We start from the raw sequence: 17,442 nt of genomic DNA, 5'->3' as shown, positions 1-17,442 counted from the left end.
TCCTAATTTTCGAGAACAACGGGTTTTGTCTGTTCTACCAAGTTTAAGCTGCAGTTTTTATCAACATTGTACCTACTATAAATAACACATTTAGTACTCGTACTTTTGAAAAAAAAATGGCAGTCAGTGGGAACTGTCCACAGAAGCGAAATAACAGCGGCTTTTCTTTTTGAATTTTCAAATTGATTGTAGTATTACCTATATCAGAAACTAAAATGTTGGAATTTGTAAATTAAAACCATTAACATAAGTCAAGTCTATACATCTATGGGTACCTACTCCAAGTACTACATTAGCATATCGGTGCTGCAAGCTTGATCTTTTTACCCATCCCAAAACCGCCCAACACCCCTAAGGCATATAATACGAATTCTACCGAAAAGAAACTAACAAGACAGTCTACAGAACATCTGGATGCGAGCTGATTGCTTCCATGCATTTTTATTATTAAAAAAAAACTAAAATCACGACAGTCTTATCTAATCTCACTGCAATCGACAGTCGTGTACCGATTTCATAACAAACGACGTGAAAATCATCGCAATTTGATCATTTGACGATCGGACGTGACTTGAGCACACAACTACGTCGGTATCTCAAAGCTGTTCCAGGAGATGCTAATACACAACGTTATATTGTTGGTGTCGTCTAGACAGGCGATAGTCAAGGCCAGTTATAGGGAATATTTTTAAATGTTGTATAGAACTGGCGTTACTTTGCGGAAGTCCATGATATACAATGAACCAAAAGCTTAATTTGCTATAATCCGCTGAAACAGGTCGAATCTGTATGATGAAACATGCAGCTTGCGAAATGCACTGCACCCTCCCACTGCTTACCATGCAGGAAAAGGCAGCCACTAGGCAAGCAATACGCACCACCACCACACAGCACCACACAAATCCCAAAACACACGCGACGCACGTTTCGCCCCGACACCGGAGCATTCTCAGGAGATGTATGCTACATTTTGCTTCATACAGATTCGACCTGTTTCAGCGGATTATAGCAAATTAAGCTTTAGGTTCATTGGGAATATTTTTGACTAGATTTTATCTATTTCCTTGCTTGCCGATTTTAAGAAAAACACACCGAATTGAGAACCTCCTGCTTTTTTGGAAGTCGTTTTTTTTAATCTATAGACTAGCGCTTGGCTGCCATCAGACCTGGTGGCAAACGATATGCAGCCTGAGATTGAGCTTTGAAGAGTTTGGTCTTCAGAATTTTGTAAAAGAATCCAAGTAATTTAAACGAATTTAAATTCAAATTCAAATAATTTATTCAAAATAGGTAATAAATTACCCTTTTTGATAGTCAGTTGTTAGATTTGTAAGATATACTTAGTGGTGATAATTAGTACGCAAACTTAAAACTAAAGCTACGAGGGTTCCAAACGCGGTCCCAGGTCTGAGAAAAGCCCACAACAAACTCAGTCGGGTATTAACATGAAACTCTTTCTCTTAAAAAAACAAACGATAATAATTATATTATTATGATGATAATTATCACGACATAACAAACGTATAAGTCTATCTCCCTTCATAATGAGCACATTTCGACACAGTAGCCACACCAAGTATGGGCATCGGTCGTGCTATTTAAATTTGGACAAAAAGCACTTGTATTGTAATTTATCCCGTTTCGGCGGCCGCTTAGAAAACTTAATGTCCTAAAATGGGTCTGAGTTAGCCGCCTACGCGTGATTTTTACACTCGACAAAGTTTTCAGTGAGAGATAAGTATTATATAAACTTCCTGATACTTCTCAAGGAACTATAAAGCTATAGGGTAACCGGACCAATAGATGAACGACTAAGCGGAATTCAACTTGTTATAATTTTTCTCAACTCAAATAATGTAGGTAAGTATATGCAACTTTTGACTTGGTATGCGATTTCGCGTTAGTGAAAGCGTACCGAGGAAATTTTCTAATAAATCAAAAAGAACAATATGAACTTAACTCTTAATTCTCTCTTCTTGTTATTCAAAAATCCCGTGGAAACTCTTTAATTTTCCGGGATAAAAAGTAGCCTATGTCACTCTCCAGGTCTTTATCTATACCCTTGCAAAAATTACGTCAATCCGTTGCACCGTTGCGACGTGATTGAAGGACAAACCAACTAACCGATAAACCAACAAACAAACACACTTTCGCATTTATAATAAGGGTACTGATTCCAGCACGTCTCAAGAGATAGGGAAATGAATAGTTAGGTAGCGACCACCCACGGTAGCACTATAGGAAGTCCGGGCGGCACTACAAAGGGCACCTAGAGCACAATGCACTTAGTTCCTACCTCTGAGACGCCGCTACTTATCTGCACGCGATACGTTTGCTTTATTAATTATATTTCGAACATTTATAATAATATACCACAGAGTAAGGATATGATACTATTACCTACAGAGATTCGACGAGACCGTCCAAGACAGAGTAATGCGAAGGTAGCTATAAAATTCCAAAAAAAAAAAACAAAGTAGGTAGGTAGATACTATTATAGGTAGTTACTATTTTTAACCGACTTCAAAAAAAGGAGGAGGTTCTCAATTCGTCGGAATCTTATTTTTTTTTTTATGTATGTTCCCCGATTACTCGATGACGCCTGGACCGATTTTGAAAATTCTTTTTTTGTTTGAAAGGGTATACTTCTAAGTTGGTCCCATTTAAATTTGGTGAAGATCTGATGAACATCTTCGAAGATAGATAATGGAACTCCTCAACAGATAAGAGTAAATTGCTCGCGATCAGTGTAATAGCTTAGCATACAGTAGATTTTTAACCAGGCATAGCATATTTTAATACCATGGGGCCACTAAAAATTGTGAAAAAAAAAAACCGACTTCGATACACAAACACTAAAAATTGAAAAATAATTTAATTTATTACCGAATATATTATGTAAACAAGAGTTGATATAGTTCCATAATAATATTTTTTGGGGTCGGTGCCAATGAGGTGCCATTGTGGAGGAGTCTCATAAAAATTCGAAGTCTAGACGATTCGCGCAGCTGAAGCTAAGTGGGACAGGCACCAAAAAATATTATTATGGAACTATATCAACTCTTGTATACATAATATATTCGGTAATAAATTAAATTATTTTTCAATTTTTAGTGTTTGTGTATCGAAGTCGGTTTTTATTTTTTTTGTAAAAAAAATTTTTGATGGTCAGGTTATAGATGATAGTGGTGATAATTTTACATACATAAACTTCTACAACAAACAACAATTTTCTACATAAACTTAAAAGTAAAGATACGAGAGTTAAAACGCGCCCAGGTCTGAGAAGAGTCCACAACAAACTCAGGCGAGTATCCTTTTTATTATAACCACTTCACAAAATCACTCAAACATATTAGAACTATCTAAGCTGTTAAGCAACTCATTCCCAAGCTTTCTTATCATTTAAATAATCCTTTACATTGTAGTAGGAGTTCTTTGGGACATCTATATTTGGGTTTTTTGAACTGTATGCCCTGCCCATTGCCATTATGTCTTACTAGCTGATGCGCGCGACTTCATCCGCGTGGAATTAGGTTTTTTAAAAATCCCGTGGGAACTCTTTGATTTTCCGGGATAAAAAGTATGCCTATGATACTCTCCAGGTCTTTATCTATACCTATGCAAAAAATCACGTCAATCCGTTGCACCGTTGCGATGTGATTGAAGGACAAACCAACAAACCAATAAACCAACAAACAAACACACTTTCGCATTTTCCTCATTTCTGATTTGATCACGTAGAGAAACTCCAAGCATACCATAATAATATCTCTCTCCGTAAGTGACTCTGAGCTTTCTTGTGAGCGGTCTCCATATTGTTTTCAAAAATGTATGAAGTCTGTGTTGATGATGGAGTCAAGTCACCCTCAGAGGTGCTGCTCTTTCACCATTGCGCTATTGAGGATTCAAAACTGTTACCAAGTAGTTAATAGGTATGATATCTGAACATTCAATCGGTCACGTTTTGTACCTATGACGGGTGTCATATCAAATGACGGCCATGTTTGGATGGAAGCGATCCCATTTAATTATATCGATTGTCTCTCCAATATGGTATGCTGATAGTGCATTTGTAAACAGTTTTTGTAGATTTCAAAGTATCAAATTATTTAATACCCAGGTACCTACCTTATGCTCTCGACTTTATCCGCGTGGACTACACGAATTTCAAACCCCTATTTTACCCCTTTAGGGGGTGAACATTTAAAAATCCTTTCTTAGCGGATGTCCACATCATACTTAATATAATATCTGCATGCCTTTCAGTCCAATTCGTCCAGTAGTTTGAACCGTGGATAGATAAATCAGTTAGTCAGTCAGTCAAAATCGAACCGACTTATAGAGATTGAAAAAAAAAATGTATGTATCTTTGTGATACATACATTTTTTTTTTCAATTTTTTCTCATATGCCATCTCTTTAACCATTAAAAGTCTATTATAAGAAGAAGAAAAGAAACACTGTAAAAATCACATAATAAGTCCTTAAGGTATTAAATGATTAAACTTTTCGATCATAAGTATCGCATTACCAACAAAGTTGTAATTCGGAGTTGGCATATCAGTAAGATGATTACGCATAAACGAAAGGCTCAGTACAGTGTACCCCACTACGGCCCCCCACTAAGCCCGATTTCCCACTTTCCCGGAGTGCAGTGAAGTTGGCCGCAAGTGGGCGGTCCGCGGGGCGGGGCGGGGTGTGTCGATTGCACGTCACACGCGCGCTTTCCCGCGGTAAGTTGCGATGTGCGATTTGAAAATAGAACCTCCGTTTCTTGTTATTACGAGTCCGTACTTCGCGGTACAGAATACAGATAAAATATTTCAAGCGCTGACATGAGGTTTGAAAATGGAAGGTTCTGTATTTGGCTAGTTGGGTGTTATTTTGTTGTAAAACCTTTTGAGTTTACTCAGTTTCTTACAATTTTATTTACTTAATCCCTTATGATATTTATGCGATTTTTTTAAATATTACAAATACTTATAAGTATGTAGGTACATAATCTACTGTTTAGGAAAGTAGTTAAGTATACTTTTAAAATGGTAGATTTCTTTACTGAACGTTTTACTGTTTTATTTTGCATACTTATAAGTTAACTGTTCGTTTAGTCAAGTGAAAAGTAAAACGAATATAAGTACCTACCTACCTAATAATTTGTATCATGATGGATTTAAAAAAAGATTAAGATGAGGTACTAATGTGCAATGAAGAGATTTTTTTGTATTATCCTGAATATTCAAAATCAGTTTTTTTTTTCTGACACCTCTTCCAATTAACTTCTATGATCCCTAGGCTATTGCCACACGTCATCAGTAGGTAGGTACCCTTATTATAAATGCGAAAATGTGTTTGTTTGTTGGTTTATTGGTTTGTCCTTCAATAACGTCGCAACGGTACAACGGATTGACGTGATTTTTTGCATGGGTATAGATAAAGACCTGGAGAGTGACATAGGCTACTTTTTATCAAGGAAAATCAAATTCCACGCGGATGAAGTCGCGGGCATCAGCTAGTTTTTTCTAAATATGACTCAATTTCGTTGTAGTCTGGTCTGAGAAAGACTAGTTATTGGTCAGTTTTTTGTTCGTTTTCTGCCAGCCAATCACAGGAGTGAGTTGAAAAGCATCTAGTAGTCAGTATAATAAAGCGACTGACCTTAAGCAGCACTATTTGTCGCCACTCATGCCTTATTCATGATCTGCATTTTACGTAAAGTGCGTATGTTGTAGGGAAATTAAGAAATCAGACATTATATTGAATGCCTAGTTTACATTATTTCAATCAAAATTTTAAACTTAATTAACTTTATTAAAAAATATCAATTTCATAAGCGCCTTACTTTTTTTTAAATAAAATTTATAAATATTCTCATCTTAAATAATCATTCTCAAATTCATCATCATATCTAAGGGCCCTTAGTTTTTGAAAAATCTATAGAACGTACTTTGACATTGCTCACATTTTTAAGACAGTTAAAACAAAAAAAATCTGTTTCAATTCAATTCTTTTTATTGTGAATTTGGGTTAGTTACATCCAAATTCTACCTTGCGGCATGCAATGATACATTAATTTAAACTACATTAAAAATACATACACATTAAAATATTATTTACAGATACCTTAACTAACTTTAAATCCCTCGTTTGTAAATTTGGAAAAAGTTAAAGTACTCTTCTTAGCTGTTTAATATATCCTAGTCCTCAAGTCATTGCAGCCAATATTTATTTAACCCGGCGGGAGGTGGTGACAAAATATTTCATCGAGTATGTGGCTGGGTATGACATGCCCGTAAATTAAACTGCCTGTATATGATTATAATAATGAAATTTAATTGAAATTTTAATTTTATTTATTAAAACACAATCCCTTTAAACGCATATTATTTTTAAACACATAGACGATAGGAAATTCCTCTCCGACTAGAGTAAACAAAAATTCCCCCGCAATCAACAGATCGCGCACCAATAACAATTGCTAGAATAATTGGCGAGCACGTCTCTATCTAACGAATTTCTAATTTATAGCACGCGATAGACGCAGCCCGCACATAAATTGCGCGCGCATCTAATCGACGCGCGCGCTATCTTTCGGCACCTTTGCGCGCTGAGATTCTGAGGCACCGACGCGCGCAATATTTCTATTTGCGCTCTGTACTTATTATCTGAAGTGCTAGGTGGTGATAAGGGAGGCTTTAATTGTAGTCTCGCGGAGTTAGCGCGCTAATCTGCGATCGGGCGGATAGCATCGAGTGCTCTACTGGTATTCGGTATTTAAAATAAGCTGTGTCTTCTTCGGTTTATTGTTTCCTGGTAATTATAGAAAATAAACTTAGCAAATGGGCAAGTAGAAATGTCAGAGTTGCCGGGTTCGCCGGTTATCTTGAAAGCATGCGGTCGTAGGTAGCTAACCTATGAAAACATGAACTGAAGTGCGCAAAGCAACAGTAAAAAAACCGGCCAAGTGTCAGGCTCGCGCAATGAGGGTTCCGTACTACAGTCGTATTTTTTCGACATTTTGCACTATAATTCAAAAACTATGATGCATTAAAAAAAAATCTGTTTTAGAATGTACAAGTAAAGACCTTTCATATGATACCCCACTTGATATAGTCACTCACTTCGAAAGTTGAAAATACTAATTATTAGTTCATGACCACAATTTAATTTTTTTTGTGTGATCTAACCCCAAATGTCAGCTATAAGATCTACCTACCTGCCAAATTTCATGATTCTAGGTCAACGGGAAGTACCCTGTAGGTTTCTTGACAGACAGACAGACAGACAGACATACAACAAAGTGATCCTATAAGGGTTCCGTTTTTCCTTTTGAGGTACGGAACCCTAAAAATACCTAGGTATAAGTAAGGAAAGGGATTATTAAGGCTTATCAATTCTGTAACAGAATCTAAATATATAAAAGGAAAAGTTGACTGACTGACTGACTGATCTATCAATGCACAGCTCAAACTACTGGACGGATCGGGCTGAAATTCGGCAAGCAGATAGCTATTATGACGTAGACATCCGCTAAGAAAGGATTTTTGAATGGCAATCATGTCATGTCCTTTATCAATATTATCAGCTAGGGTCTAGACTCTAGACTGTTAAAACCTCATAAAATCTGGATAGCATCAACATTCAGTACTTTACTAAAAATGTACTCACTCTATTATCCCGCAATTTTATTCCCATAATACAATACAAGCGCACCGCTATTCGCTACCGAGCAAAATTATGCATATTCGATACTAGCGTAAAATAGTGATGTAAGCGGCATGATTTAGCATGTCGATATCGATTACTTTGTCGGCCACTCGATAAATAACTACCACCTAACGAAGCGAGTACGCAAACCTTTCATTAGGGATTCGATTACATTCCGATTTTACAGTGTTTCTCAAACTTTCTTTCGTGGCCTAGTTAGCCAATTTTTTTAACATAATTTGTTCATTGATCCGTTTAGGTAAGAACTACAATTCGTATAACACACCGATCAGTTATATAGGTATGTTTTTAGTAGTTATTAGTTAGTAATATTATTTAGTAATTATAGTTAAACATATTATTATAAGATTCAAGATATGCAAAGTTATAAATACTATCTGTCCCGGCTTACTCACGTGTGTAGTCGGGCTAACGTCGACTACACACGTGAGTAAGCCGGGACAGATAGTATTTATAATGGAAATCACTCACGGTAGTTTAAACGCTAAAATAGGCAAAGTTCATACAAATTGTACTTTAAAAAATAAAAAGTTAAGAAAAGTTCGTACATCAGTGCGTCACACATACGCGTAGCGATACAGACTACATAGACATTGGCACAGGGCTTACGCACCTTTTGACACCTACGATACATGTCAGCCCTTTACCGGTCGAGTATATCTAACTCTGAATACCTCTAAGTATAAAATAATTATTAACTATAATTAATTATAATGGCTTTGTAATAATCAAATCCTGCAAAAATACGGGAACATACGAGGCCAAAGAAAGGTACGTCCAAATTAGAGGTGTTTGTGCGAGCTCTAATATCGCTAACCATCATTTGGGAACCGCTGCTTTAAATAAATGGTTTTTATAAACAAGTTACAAATATTGATTGTTCGTGCAAAGAGTAAAAATCGCCACGTCTTACCTCTAACCGATGGTTGTTGCTTACCTTCAATGAAAAAATTCGTTTTACACACGCGAATTTGCATTGCGATGACAGTTTTACATATTGCTTCACAGTCTGAGAACAACCGACATACGAGTACGAAGTTTTTTATACCAATACAAAATTGTTTGCAAATCACATCGATATAAAATAACAATTGATAAAAGTTAAAAAAGGAAAGTTAAGAAGTAAAAAGAAAGAAAAAAGGAATAGTTAAAAAAACATAATCGCAGTGCCGTACCTCAAAAGGAAAAACGGAACCCTTATAGGATCACTTTGTTGTCTGTCTGTCTGTCTGTCTGTCTGTCTGTCTGTCTGTCTGTCCGTCTGTCTGTCAAGAAACCTACAGGGTACTTCCCGTTGACCTAGAATCATGAAATTTGGCAGGAAGGTGACCCTTATAGCTGGCATTAGGGGAAAAATCTGAAAACCGTGAATTTGTGGTTACATCACACAAAAAAAATTAAATTGTGGTCATGAACCCGGTTTTTCTTCAAAAAGTTATAACCAGCGTCATTCGGGATGATGTAAGGATACTAACGATACTCCATACATCCTAATTTATAAGTTAGGTATGGACTATGGTAGGATAAAGAAATTCACATAGGTACATGAACCCTGAAAACATTATACATTTTTTTGTACAGTAAATATCGACAACATGTAAAACAACTCTAGATCTGTGATTACAGAGGTGTTCTAAATAAATATAGCAAATATTTTTACTAGGAAAAAATGTGAGTTTGCGACATGCACTTTGCGACAACATTTTTCATAGTTTCGTCAAAACCTCTGTATTCCTCGAGCTTTATTTTATTCGTCAGCTCTTAGTTTATTTACGTCAGATGCAATTTCAGTATGGGATTAAATTAAGTTTTTAACTTTCCAGTAATTACTTTAAAAGTTTGAGTTTAACTTCATTTTCATACCATTTTATGTTTTTTTATGTAGATTTTTAGGTACTTTCATTTAAAGTATATCTACGTGACTTTGTAAATTAAATTATGATTTTGAAATTTTGTAAAATTATTATATTGTACCTACTAGCTTATTCCCATGACGTCGTCCGCGTGGACCGCATGAATTTAAAACACCTATTTTACCCGACACAGCTCAAACTACTGGACGGATCGGGCTAAAATTTGACATGCAGATGGCTATTATGACGTAGGCATCCGCTAAGAAAGGGTTTTTGAAAATTCAACCCCTAAGGGGGTGAAATAGGGGTTTGAAATTTGTGTAGTCCACGCGGAAGAAGTCGCGAGCATAGTTTGAACTAAACGGAAATCGAAGGTCATCGTCGTCGCGTGATGTCCAGCCAGGCCTTTAGTCGTAACAGGTTAGACTTTATGCAGAGAATCCTATTTTACATTTGGCAGAGTACAGTTAGAGTTTTGGGCACTATCGCCCGAGCGGCACCTTTGATGCTTATGTAAACGTGACGCGCATTGCATGGTAATTGCTTTACTAGTGAGAGGAGATGAAAGTATCGATAATAAGGGAGATTTTAAAAACCTGGACTTAAACTGAAAGATAAAAATCAAGTCCTTTCTATGGCGTTCATTCAAGTTAAGGCACGTTTTTTTATGAACAGTATTGAATGATGATAATTTAATTATCACTAGTTCATCTATATTAATTCACCTATTTTACTTTCAAAAAGTGTACATTGTTACCATAGTTTAAAAGTTAACAATTTTTTTTTGTTAAATTAATTAATGTTGAAATTTTGAAAATTTTCACATTTTTTGTAAGATGTTGATATTTACAAGTTAATTTGCCTTTAACATGTACAATATATAAGTGCTTTAATGTACACGAAGGTAATAAGGGTGCCAAATATCTCGCCTAACGTTATTTCTTAAGCAAAGCAAAAAAGTATATTTTTGTCTTGCTTTTTACAAAACTACAATTATTTTAAAGAAGCTCTATCTGTTTTACGCTAATTCGTTGTAAACAGCTTTTACAAAAATATTCGTTAATGATCAGTCTGCACAACGTTAACTACAAATCCTTCGAAAAACTCCCATAAAATAAAAAAAGGAAGATAACAATCTATCAGGAAATCTTACAGAGGTTTTTAAAGAGTAACCGTTAATAAAGTCATCAAGTTATCGATGCAAGCACATCACTAGCCCGTAATTGCGTACAGTACAGTTAGTACAAGATTGAACAATGCATTTATCGTTTATCGTTTCGTTTACTCCTCACGGTCAATGTTTACGTATTGTCCGGCAGTATGAGTTGGCCATAACAGTCAGTATTGGACTCATCGAGTAAAAGAAATAGTAAACGTGATGGTCCAACTCTCGCCACAATTTGTCTCTCTTACACGTTCGCAAAAAAAGGGGGACAGATATACGCTGCCATTTTGTTGAGTTTGGCATTTATTATTTCGTTTATTGACGTTTTTGACAGATTGACAATGACAGATTGACAGCGTGACAATGACAAACAAGTGACAGTCCACCACTTAGTCTATGGTGTGTGTGTCTATGGTAATTTGTCTAAGATCACTAAAAACCTCAAGAAACTTGTGTCCAGAGCCAAATTTTCATCAGATTAAAAAAAAAAGTTACCGCTTTCTAGTCTGTTACTCTGTCATTGTCAGTAAAAAAATAAATCAAAACAAACCAACGAAACCAACATAACCTTTTATCATAACTGAAACTGAGAGTTGAGACTGAAACAAACGGAACAATCGCTTTAGTTTTAACTAGAAAACTGAAGTTTTACTGATTATTAGGTATATATTATTGTACGTAATACAACTTTGTAGAAACAACTTCGACAAGGAAGCTGACAGAAAAATAAGCTGGGCTGGGCAGCATTTGGAAAATTGCGTCAAGTCTTCAATTCGTCGATACCCCAAAGCCTAAAGACGAAAGTCTTTAATGAATGTGTCCTACCTGTGATGACGTATGGTGCTGAAACATGGACACTGACAGTTGGCCTTGTCCACAAGTTCAAAGTCGCTTAGCGGGCTATGTTGGGTAACTCTGAGGGACAAAATCCGTAACAACGAAATCCGTTGGATGACCAGAGTGACTGACATAGCCCAACGAATTAGAAATCTGTACTGGCAGTGGGCAGGCCACGTCTGCCGCAGAACCGATGGGGCAGACGTGTTCTGAAGTGGAGACCGCGTATCAGCAAGCGCAGTGTGGGACGACCTCCAACCCGCTGGACTGACGACCTTAAGTAAGTTTACTCTCTCTCTTCGGATCACGCTCACATAATATACTAATTACTAGGTAATACAAATCTCTTGATCTGAATTTGGACACATAGACAAGTGGCCAGGTTTGAAGAGTATAGTTAAATCATAACATAACCTTATATGTACCTACCTACTTAAATAATTACTGTCTACTAGGTACCTAGCATTAAATGAGTTCAAAAAGGGCTGAGCCATCATTAATAATTATATTTGTTAGAACAGTTTTGACTACTGACCGCTTGATAAATGACAACACATTTTAGACATAATCTTGTGGTACACTGAAGTTAAAGTTGCAATAAAACATCTAGGTAATCTATTACAGAAAGGCAACTCTTTAATAATCAATTCAGTTTTCTTTGTTTAAGACATGTAATTAAGTTCGGGACCTTGAGTTTGAGCTGTATTTTAGTGTATGTATAAAGGTTATCTGTCTATCTATCTGCTGGCTTTTTACAGCTCATCCGTTCAACCAATTTTGACAAAAGGTACAAAGATCTTTCATCCTGGGGATGGATATAGCCTATTTTTAAATAAACTAGGCTCTGAAAATCGAACAGTTCCCACAAGATAAATGAAGTTGCGAGTATAAATTATTTAGTGTGGAGCTTTGTTACATGCTGGAGAAGGAGATAGGCTACTTTTACCCTTTAAATCAGCGCGGATAAAGTCACGGGCATCATCTACTTATTAATTAATATTATAAATAAAACTTAGACCTCATTAAGATAGATAGTAAAATAAGAAGAATAGTTCTTGTCTAATTAGCAATTTAAAAAATTAAAGATCAATAATTTCTATTTTTTCAGTGATAACTGTGGACCAGTTAGTTACGTTATGTTAACAGCCTGTGAATGACCACACCACCTGCCTAATCCACTTTGTTAGAAGAATGCAAGTTGATTTTGCTGCATCAAGACTACACTCTACAGAATCCTCATAAGTCATCTAAGTGCAGTAACACTGCGCAACAAACTACAGTTTTATAACAATATAAAAATTTAATAGTAAATAAAATGTTTTTTGTCTCTGCTTTTCTATTATGAACATAGTGTTTTTATAGCTAGTCATGCCATAAGATTCTTTTATAGGCATTTTAATTCATACCTACATACAACGGGCTAGCTTTTGAGACTTGCCGCCTTGATGGAGAAAAGAAGAGGAGATAGGGACGTTCCGGAGTCTCTGGATTCATCCATACAAAACGTGAGTGAGTCTCTGGCTGAAGGAGTGAAGGGGTTGACTTACCCCGCCGCCCCCTACCGAGGCTGTTTTAAGTCAATGACAATTTTATCAAAATTAAAAATCATTTAAAAAAGTATACATCCCCGGCGGAAAATCACTCCTTCCAAGGGAATGATTTCCCTCCCCTCCCTTTTACCTCAGCTACCCCCATCAAGGCTGCACGTTTCAAAATGTTCATACAAATAAACAAAATTGAAAATTGCCTGTTACGTTCTCAATAAGCTCATAATTAAAAAAATTGTGAGCTAATCTTTGAAGTGTTGAACCGATTTTGATGAGACTTGGTGCACAAACAGTTGGGGACAGTGTGGCTAATTCTGTTAGACGAGGTCTAAATGTATTGCTATCCTTTTCTGCAGTGCAGGGAGCTTATGAAAGGAACAGCAATACACATAAACCTGTCATTTTAATTTAATTTTGATCATAGATTCCCGGAAATATCCAGGCAGGCAAATTCCAGAATACTTTTTAACTATTATTAGTATCATCTGAAAACTTACTTTTTTTAGGATGAAATAAAACAAATTAAATTCTTTTGTTTAAATTTAAATTAGATACTATAAGTAGGTAGGTATGCGTATAAGTATTTTACATCAGCTGTAAAATTCATAAGGTGTATTTAAGTAGGTACATCATAAACAGTTCAAATTATATAGGTATTCTACAAGTCTGATGACCCCCAGGTTAGTTGCAGTCTTGACTCTTGAATTAAGTTAGGTTCTAGTGGCCCTAGCTTAGGTAGCTGGAAGATAGGCAACATAATCTGGTAAGTATAGGTTAGGTACCATAGATGATCTGCAACCTGAAAATAATAATTTATTTTTGAAAAATACTTAATATAATAAGCTAGCTAAATTTGGTAGGTAGGTCCATTTCATACAAAATTTTACTAACTTATACCCTTCTATACTAGATTGTGCCCGCGATTTTGTCCGCGAGGACTACACAAATTTCAATTAGATAGATCAGTCAGTCAGCTTTTCCTTTTTTATATATAGATAAATTAAGTACCTACTTTCTTGTTTGTGAATGGATGCAAGTAATGGTAGGTAGTAGGTAGGTATTTTCTGTTATTGTATGTATGTTTCTTAATATACCTGGTAGGTAGGTACCTACCTAGGTTTCTATTTTATCAGATGTAGGTACCAACTTATATGTATAATTGAATCATAAATTAATGTAAGTAGGCACCTACTTAGTAGGAAATTTGAGCCACACGTTTGATGTACCTACCCATAAGGCTTAGAATAATATTATGTAGGTATTAGGTACCTAGGTATAGGTAGGTAATAAATTGTGCATATCTTACCTTTGCCTCAATGATCAAGGTGTGACATACTCTTTGTGATCGATCTTACAACGCTACAAGTAAATGCATTCTGCGAGCTATATGTATGGATGGCTATCGCTGCACAAAATGATTCATCCGAGATGCACTATTATCATTATCTATCATTTTAGCCTGTGGATGTCTGTCTTCTACATCCAATCATCGCTGCACAAAATGATTCATCCGAGATGCACTATTATCATTATCTATCATTTTAGCCTGTGGATGTCTGTCTTCTACATCCAGTCATCGCTGCACAAAATGATTCATCCGAGATGCACTATTATCATTATCTATCATTTTAGCCTGTGGATGTCTGTCTTCTACATCCAGTCATCGCTGCACAAAATGATTCATCCGAGATGCACTATTATCATTATCTATCATTTTAGCCTGTGGATGTCTGTCTTCTACATCCAGTCATCGCTGCACAAAATGATTCATCCGAGATGCACTATTATCATTATCTATCATTTTAGCCTGTGGATGTCTGTCTTCTACATCCAGTCTTGAGGCATCCTCATTCAGCCACTTCACGTTAGGTACCTACTCTATAATATGAACGGTCCATCGGTCGGTACCCCACTAGGTACTTGTAGGTATGCTGTGGTACCAAATCTCAACTCAGTAGGAACGCAGGCATGGATTGTTCACTGCCACTTCAACTTGCTGGGTGGTTTCGACTATGTGAGAACCTGTTTCTTTGACGGATGCTCAACCAAGTACGACAGGCATGGATTGTTCACTGCCACTTCAACTTGCTGGGGGGTTTCGACTATGTGAGAACCTGTTTCTTTGACGGATGCTCAACCCAGTACGACAGGCATGGATTGTTCACTGCCACTTCAACTTGTTGGGGGGTTTCGACTATTTGAGAACCTGTTTCTTTGACGGATGCTCAACCCAGTACGACAGGCATGGATTGTTCACTGCCACTTCAACTTGTTGGGGGGTTTCGACTATGTGAGAACCTGTTTCTTTGACGGATGCTCAACCCAGTACGACAGGCATGGATTGTTCACTGCCACTTCAACTTGCTGGGGGGTTTCGACTATGTGAGAACCTGTTTCTTTGACGGATGCTCAACCCAGTACGACAGGCAAGGATTGTTCACTGCCACTTCAACTTACGGGGGGGTTTGGGCTATGTGAGAACCTGTTTCTTTGACGGATGCTCAACCCAGTACGACATGCATGGATTGTTCACTGTCACTTCAACTTGCTGGAGGGTTTGGGCTATGTGAGAACCTGTTTCTTTGACCGATACACTGCGCACATCACAAATTACGCCGCTGAACCAAATTTAAGTTACACAATCACGACGGTTAGCTTTGACTACCTTCCCAAACATTCTCCTTGCCTCCGTGGGCAAATTAAGGCACTTCACTTATTAAATTTCATCATTTTGTTTAATTATCAATAAGCTTTCACGCTTCTCTCACCGAGTATTTTTTGGTGAGTTACAATTCGACTATCGACTCGTATCCATAAGCGAAAATGACGTCATTTACTAGTTTTAGGACGTCAAACTTAGGACTCGTACTGCCAAATTACTCGATATTGGTATTGGTGTAGGTAAACGCAAACCATTCTCGATGGTGACGTAGTTATGTGGTAATTGGTATCGTAAAGTTGAAAGCTATACTCGCAAACACTCGATCATCTTTAGTTCGCAATATTTCCGCTGTGTCGCTGCCTGTAGATGTATGGAAACAGTCGATTTCGACTTTGGTATTTTTAAAACTATGAAATCTTATACTAACTGTACAGTACATTTCGTTTTTCGCCTCGGGGGTTACCGGTAAGCCGTAATTCTGTTTTTTACTTTTTCCGACGGTACTTTCTTTTGGGATCGTCTTCGTGAAAGTACAAGAAGTTGATTGAAAAAAGATTTTGTCAGCCGTGAGACCTGGTAGTTTAATTGCAGTTCTCTGCTTTTTATCTTAATATGCTTGCATATATTTTGTCTGGTGGGAGGCTTCGGCCGTGGCTAATTACCATAATCATCGTTATCGTAATCGTCAAATAATTCTGCCCTTTGATTGGCTGTGAAAAAATGTAAACAGCGAATCAACCAATCAAAAGGCAAATTTTTTTGACGATTACGATAACGATGAGTACGTTTTTCTTACACATCTGGGGGGGGCAGGTTAGCCCACTTCTATCGTAGACAGCATCATCACTTACCACCAGGTGAGATTGCAGCCAAGGGCTAACTTGTACCTGAATATAAATAAAAACCTGAAGACGAAATAGCCTACTTTTAACTCTGGAAAATTGAAGAACTCGCACGGAATTTTGAAAACCCTAATTTCTCGTGAAATATGAAGTGAAGACAGAAGAGTGCAGCTATTTGTCAGGGAAATAATTTTCAGAACCAGATCAGTAGTACCAGAGATTACCTCCACATCCAAACTTTAGATCTTTACCTCTTTATAATATTACTGTAGAAACCATTATCATCTCGAACCGATCTCTAAAAAAGTATTATAACCTATTTATCATCTCGTCAAGTCGCAGGCTATCATTAGTGAAATTATCACCTCTGCTCCTATATAATGATGTTTTTTACACCACACTACATTCACCCGGCTTCGAGCTACATAATAGGAATGTTTGTTTAAAACTATTAAACCTCGGTGCACCTTCGTGCAGTACAATTTATAAGAGGACGGCGATTATTATAAAACTGACGATCGTTTCTCTTTTATTCTCGATTCTACCGAACACTGTCAACTGATTAAAATGATATTTTATCGACGCCAGATATATTCCAGGTAAGTTTATTTTTTATTTGTCTATAAAACAACGAAACTCTATTAATATGGCGATGGCAATTTAATTGTTTCATATTTTTATTTTTAGTTTCCATCCATCAGACCCACGGACCCAATATATCACACACTAACACTTTCCTTGAGATATTAAGATGTTTTATTAAGATAAATAAGTAACCGTAGTTGTTTATGTTAAATAATTTAGTTGAT

At 36.6% G+C, this 17,442-nt stretch overlaps 1 protein-coding gene across 3 annotated transcripts in view; it reads right to left on the bottom strand.

Moving 5' to 3' along the window:
• The window catches only part of bs (serum response factor blistered), a 320,790-nt gene that overhangs the window by 83,157 nt on the left and 220,191 nt on the right, over window positions 1–17,442 (bottom strand). The gene's annotated exons all lie outside the window — the stretch shown is intronic.

This window comes from Maniola hyperantus, chromosome 11 (assembly GCF_902806685.2).
Source record: "Maniola hyperantus chromosome 11, iAphHyp1.2, whole genome shotgun sequence".
Lineage (NCBI taxonomy): Eukaryota > Metazoa > Arthropoda > Insecta > Lepidoptera > Nymphalidae > Maniola > Maniola hyperantus.
Note: the sequence above shows the minus strand (reverse complement) of the source record. Positions and strands in the feature narration are given on the sequence as shown.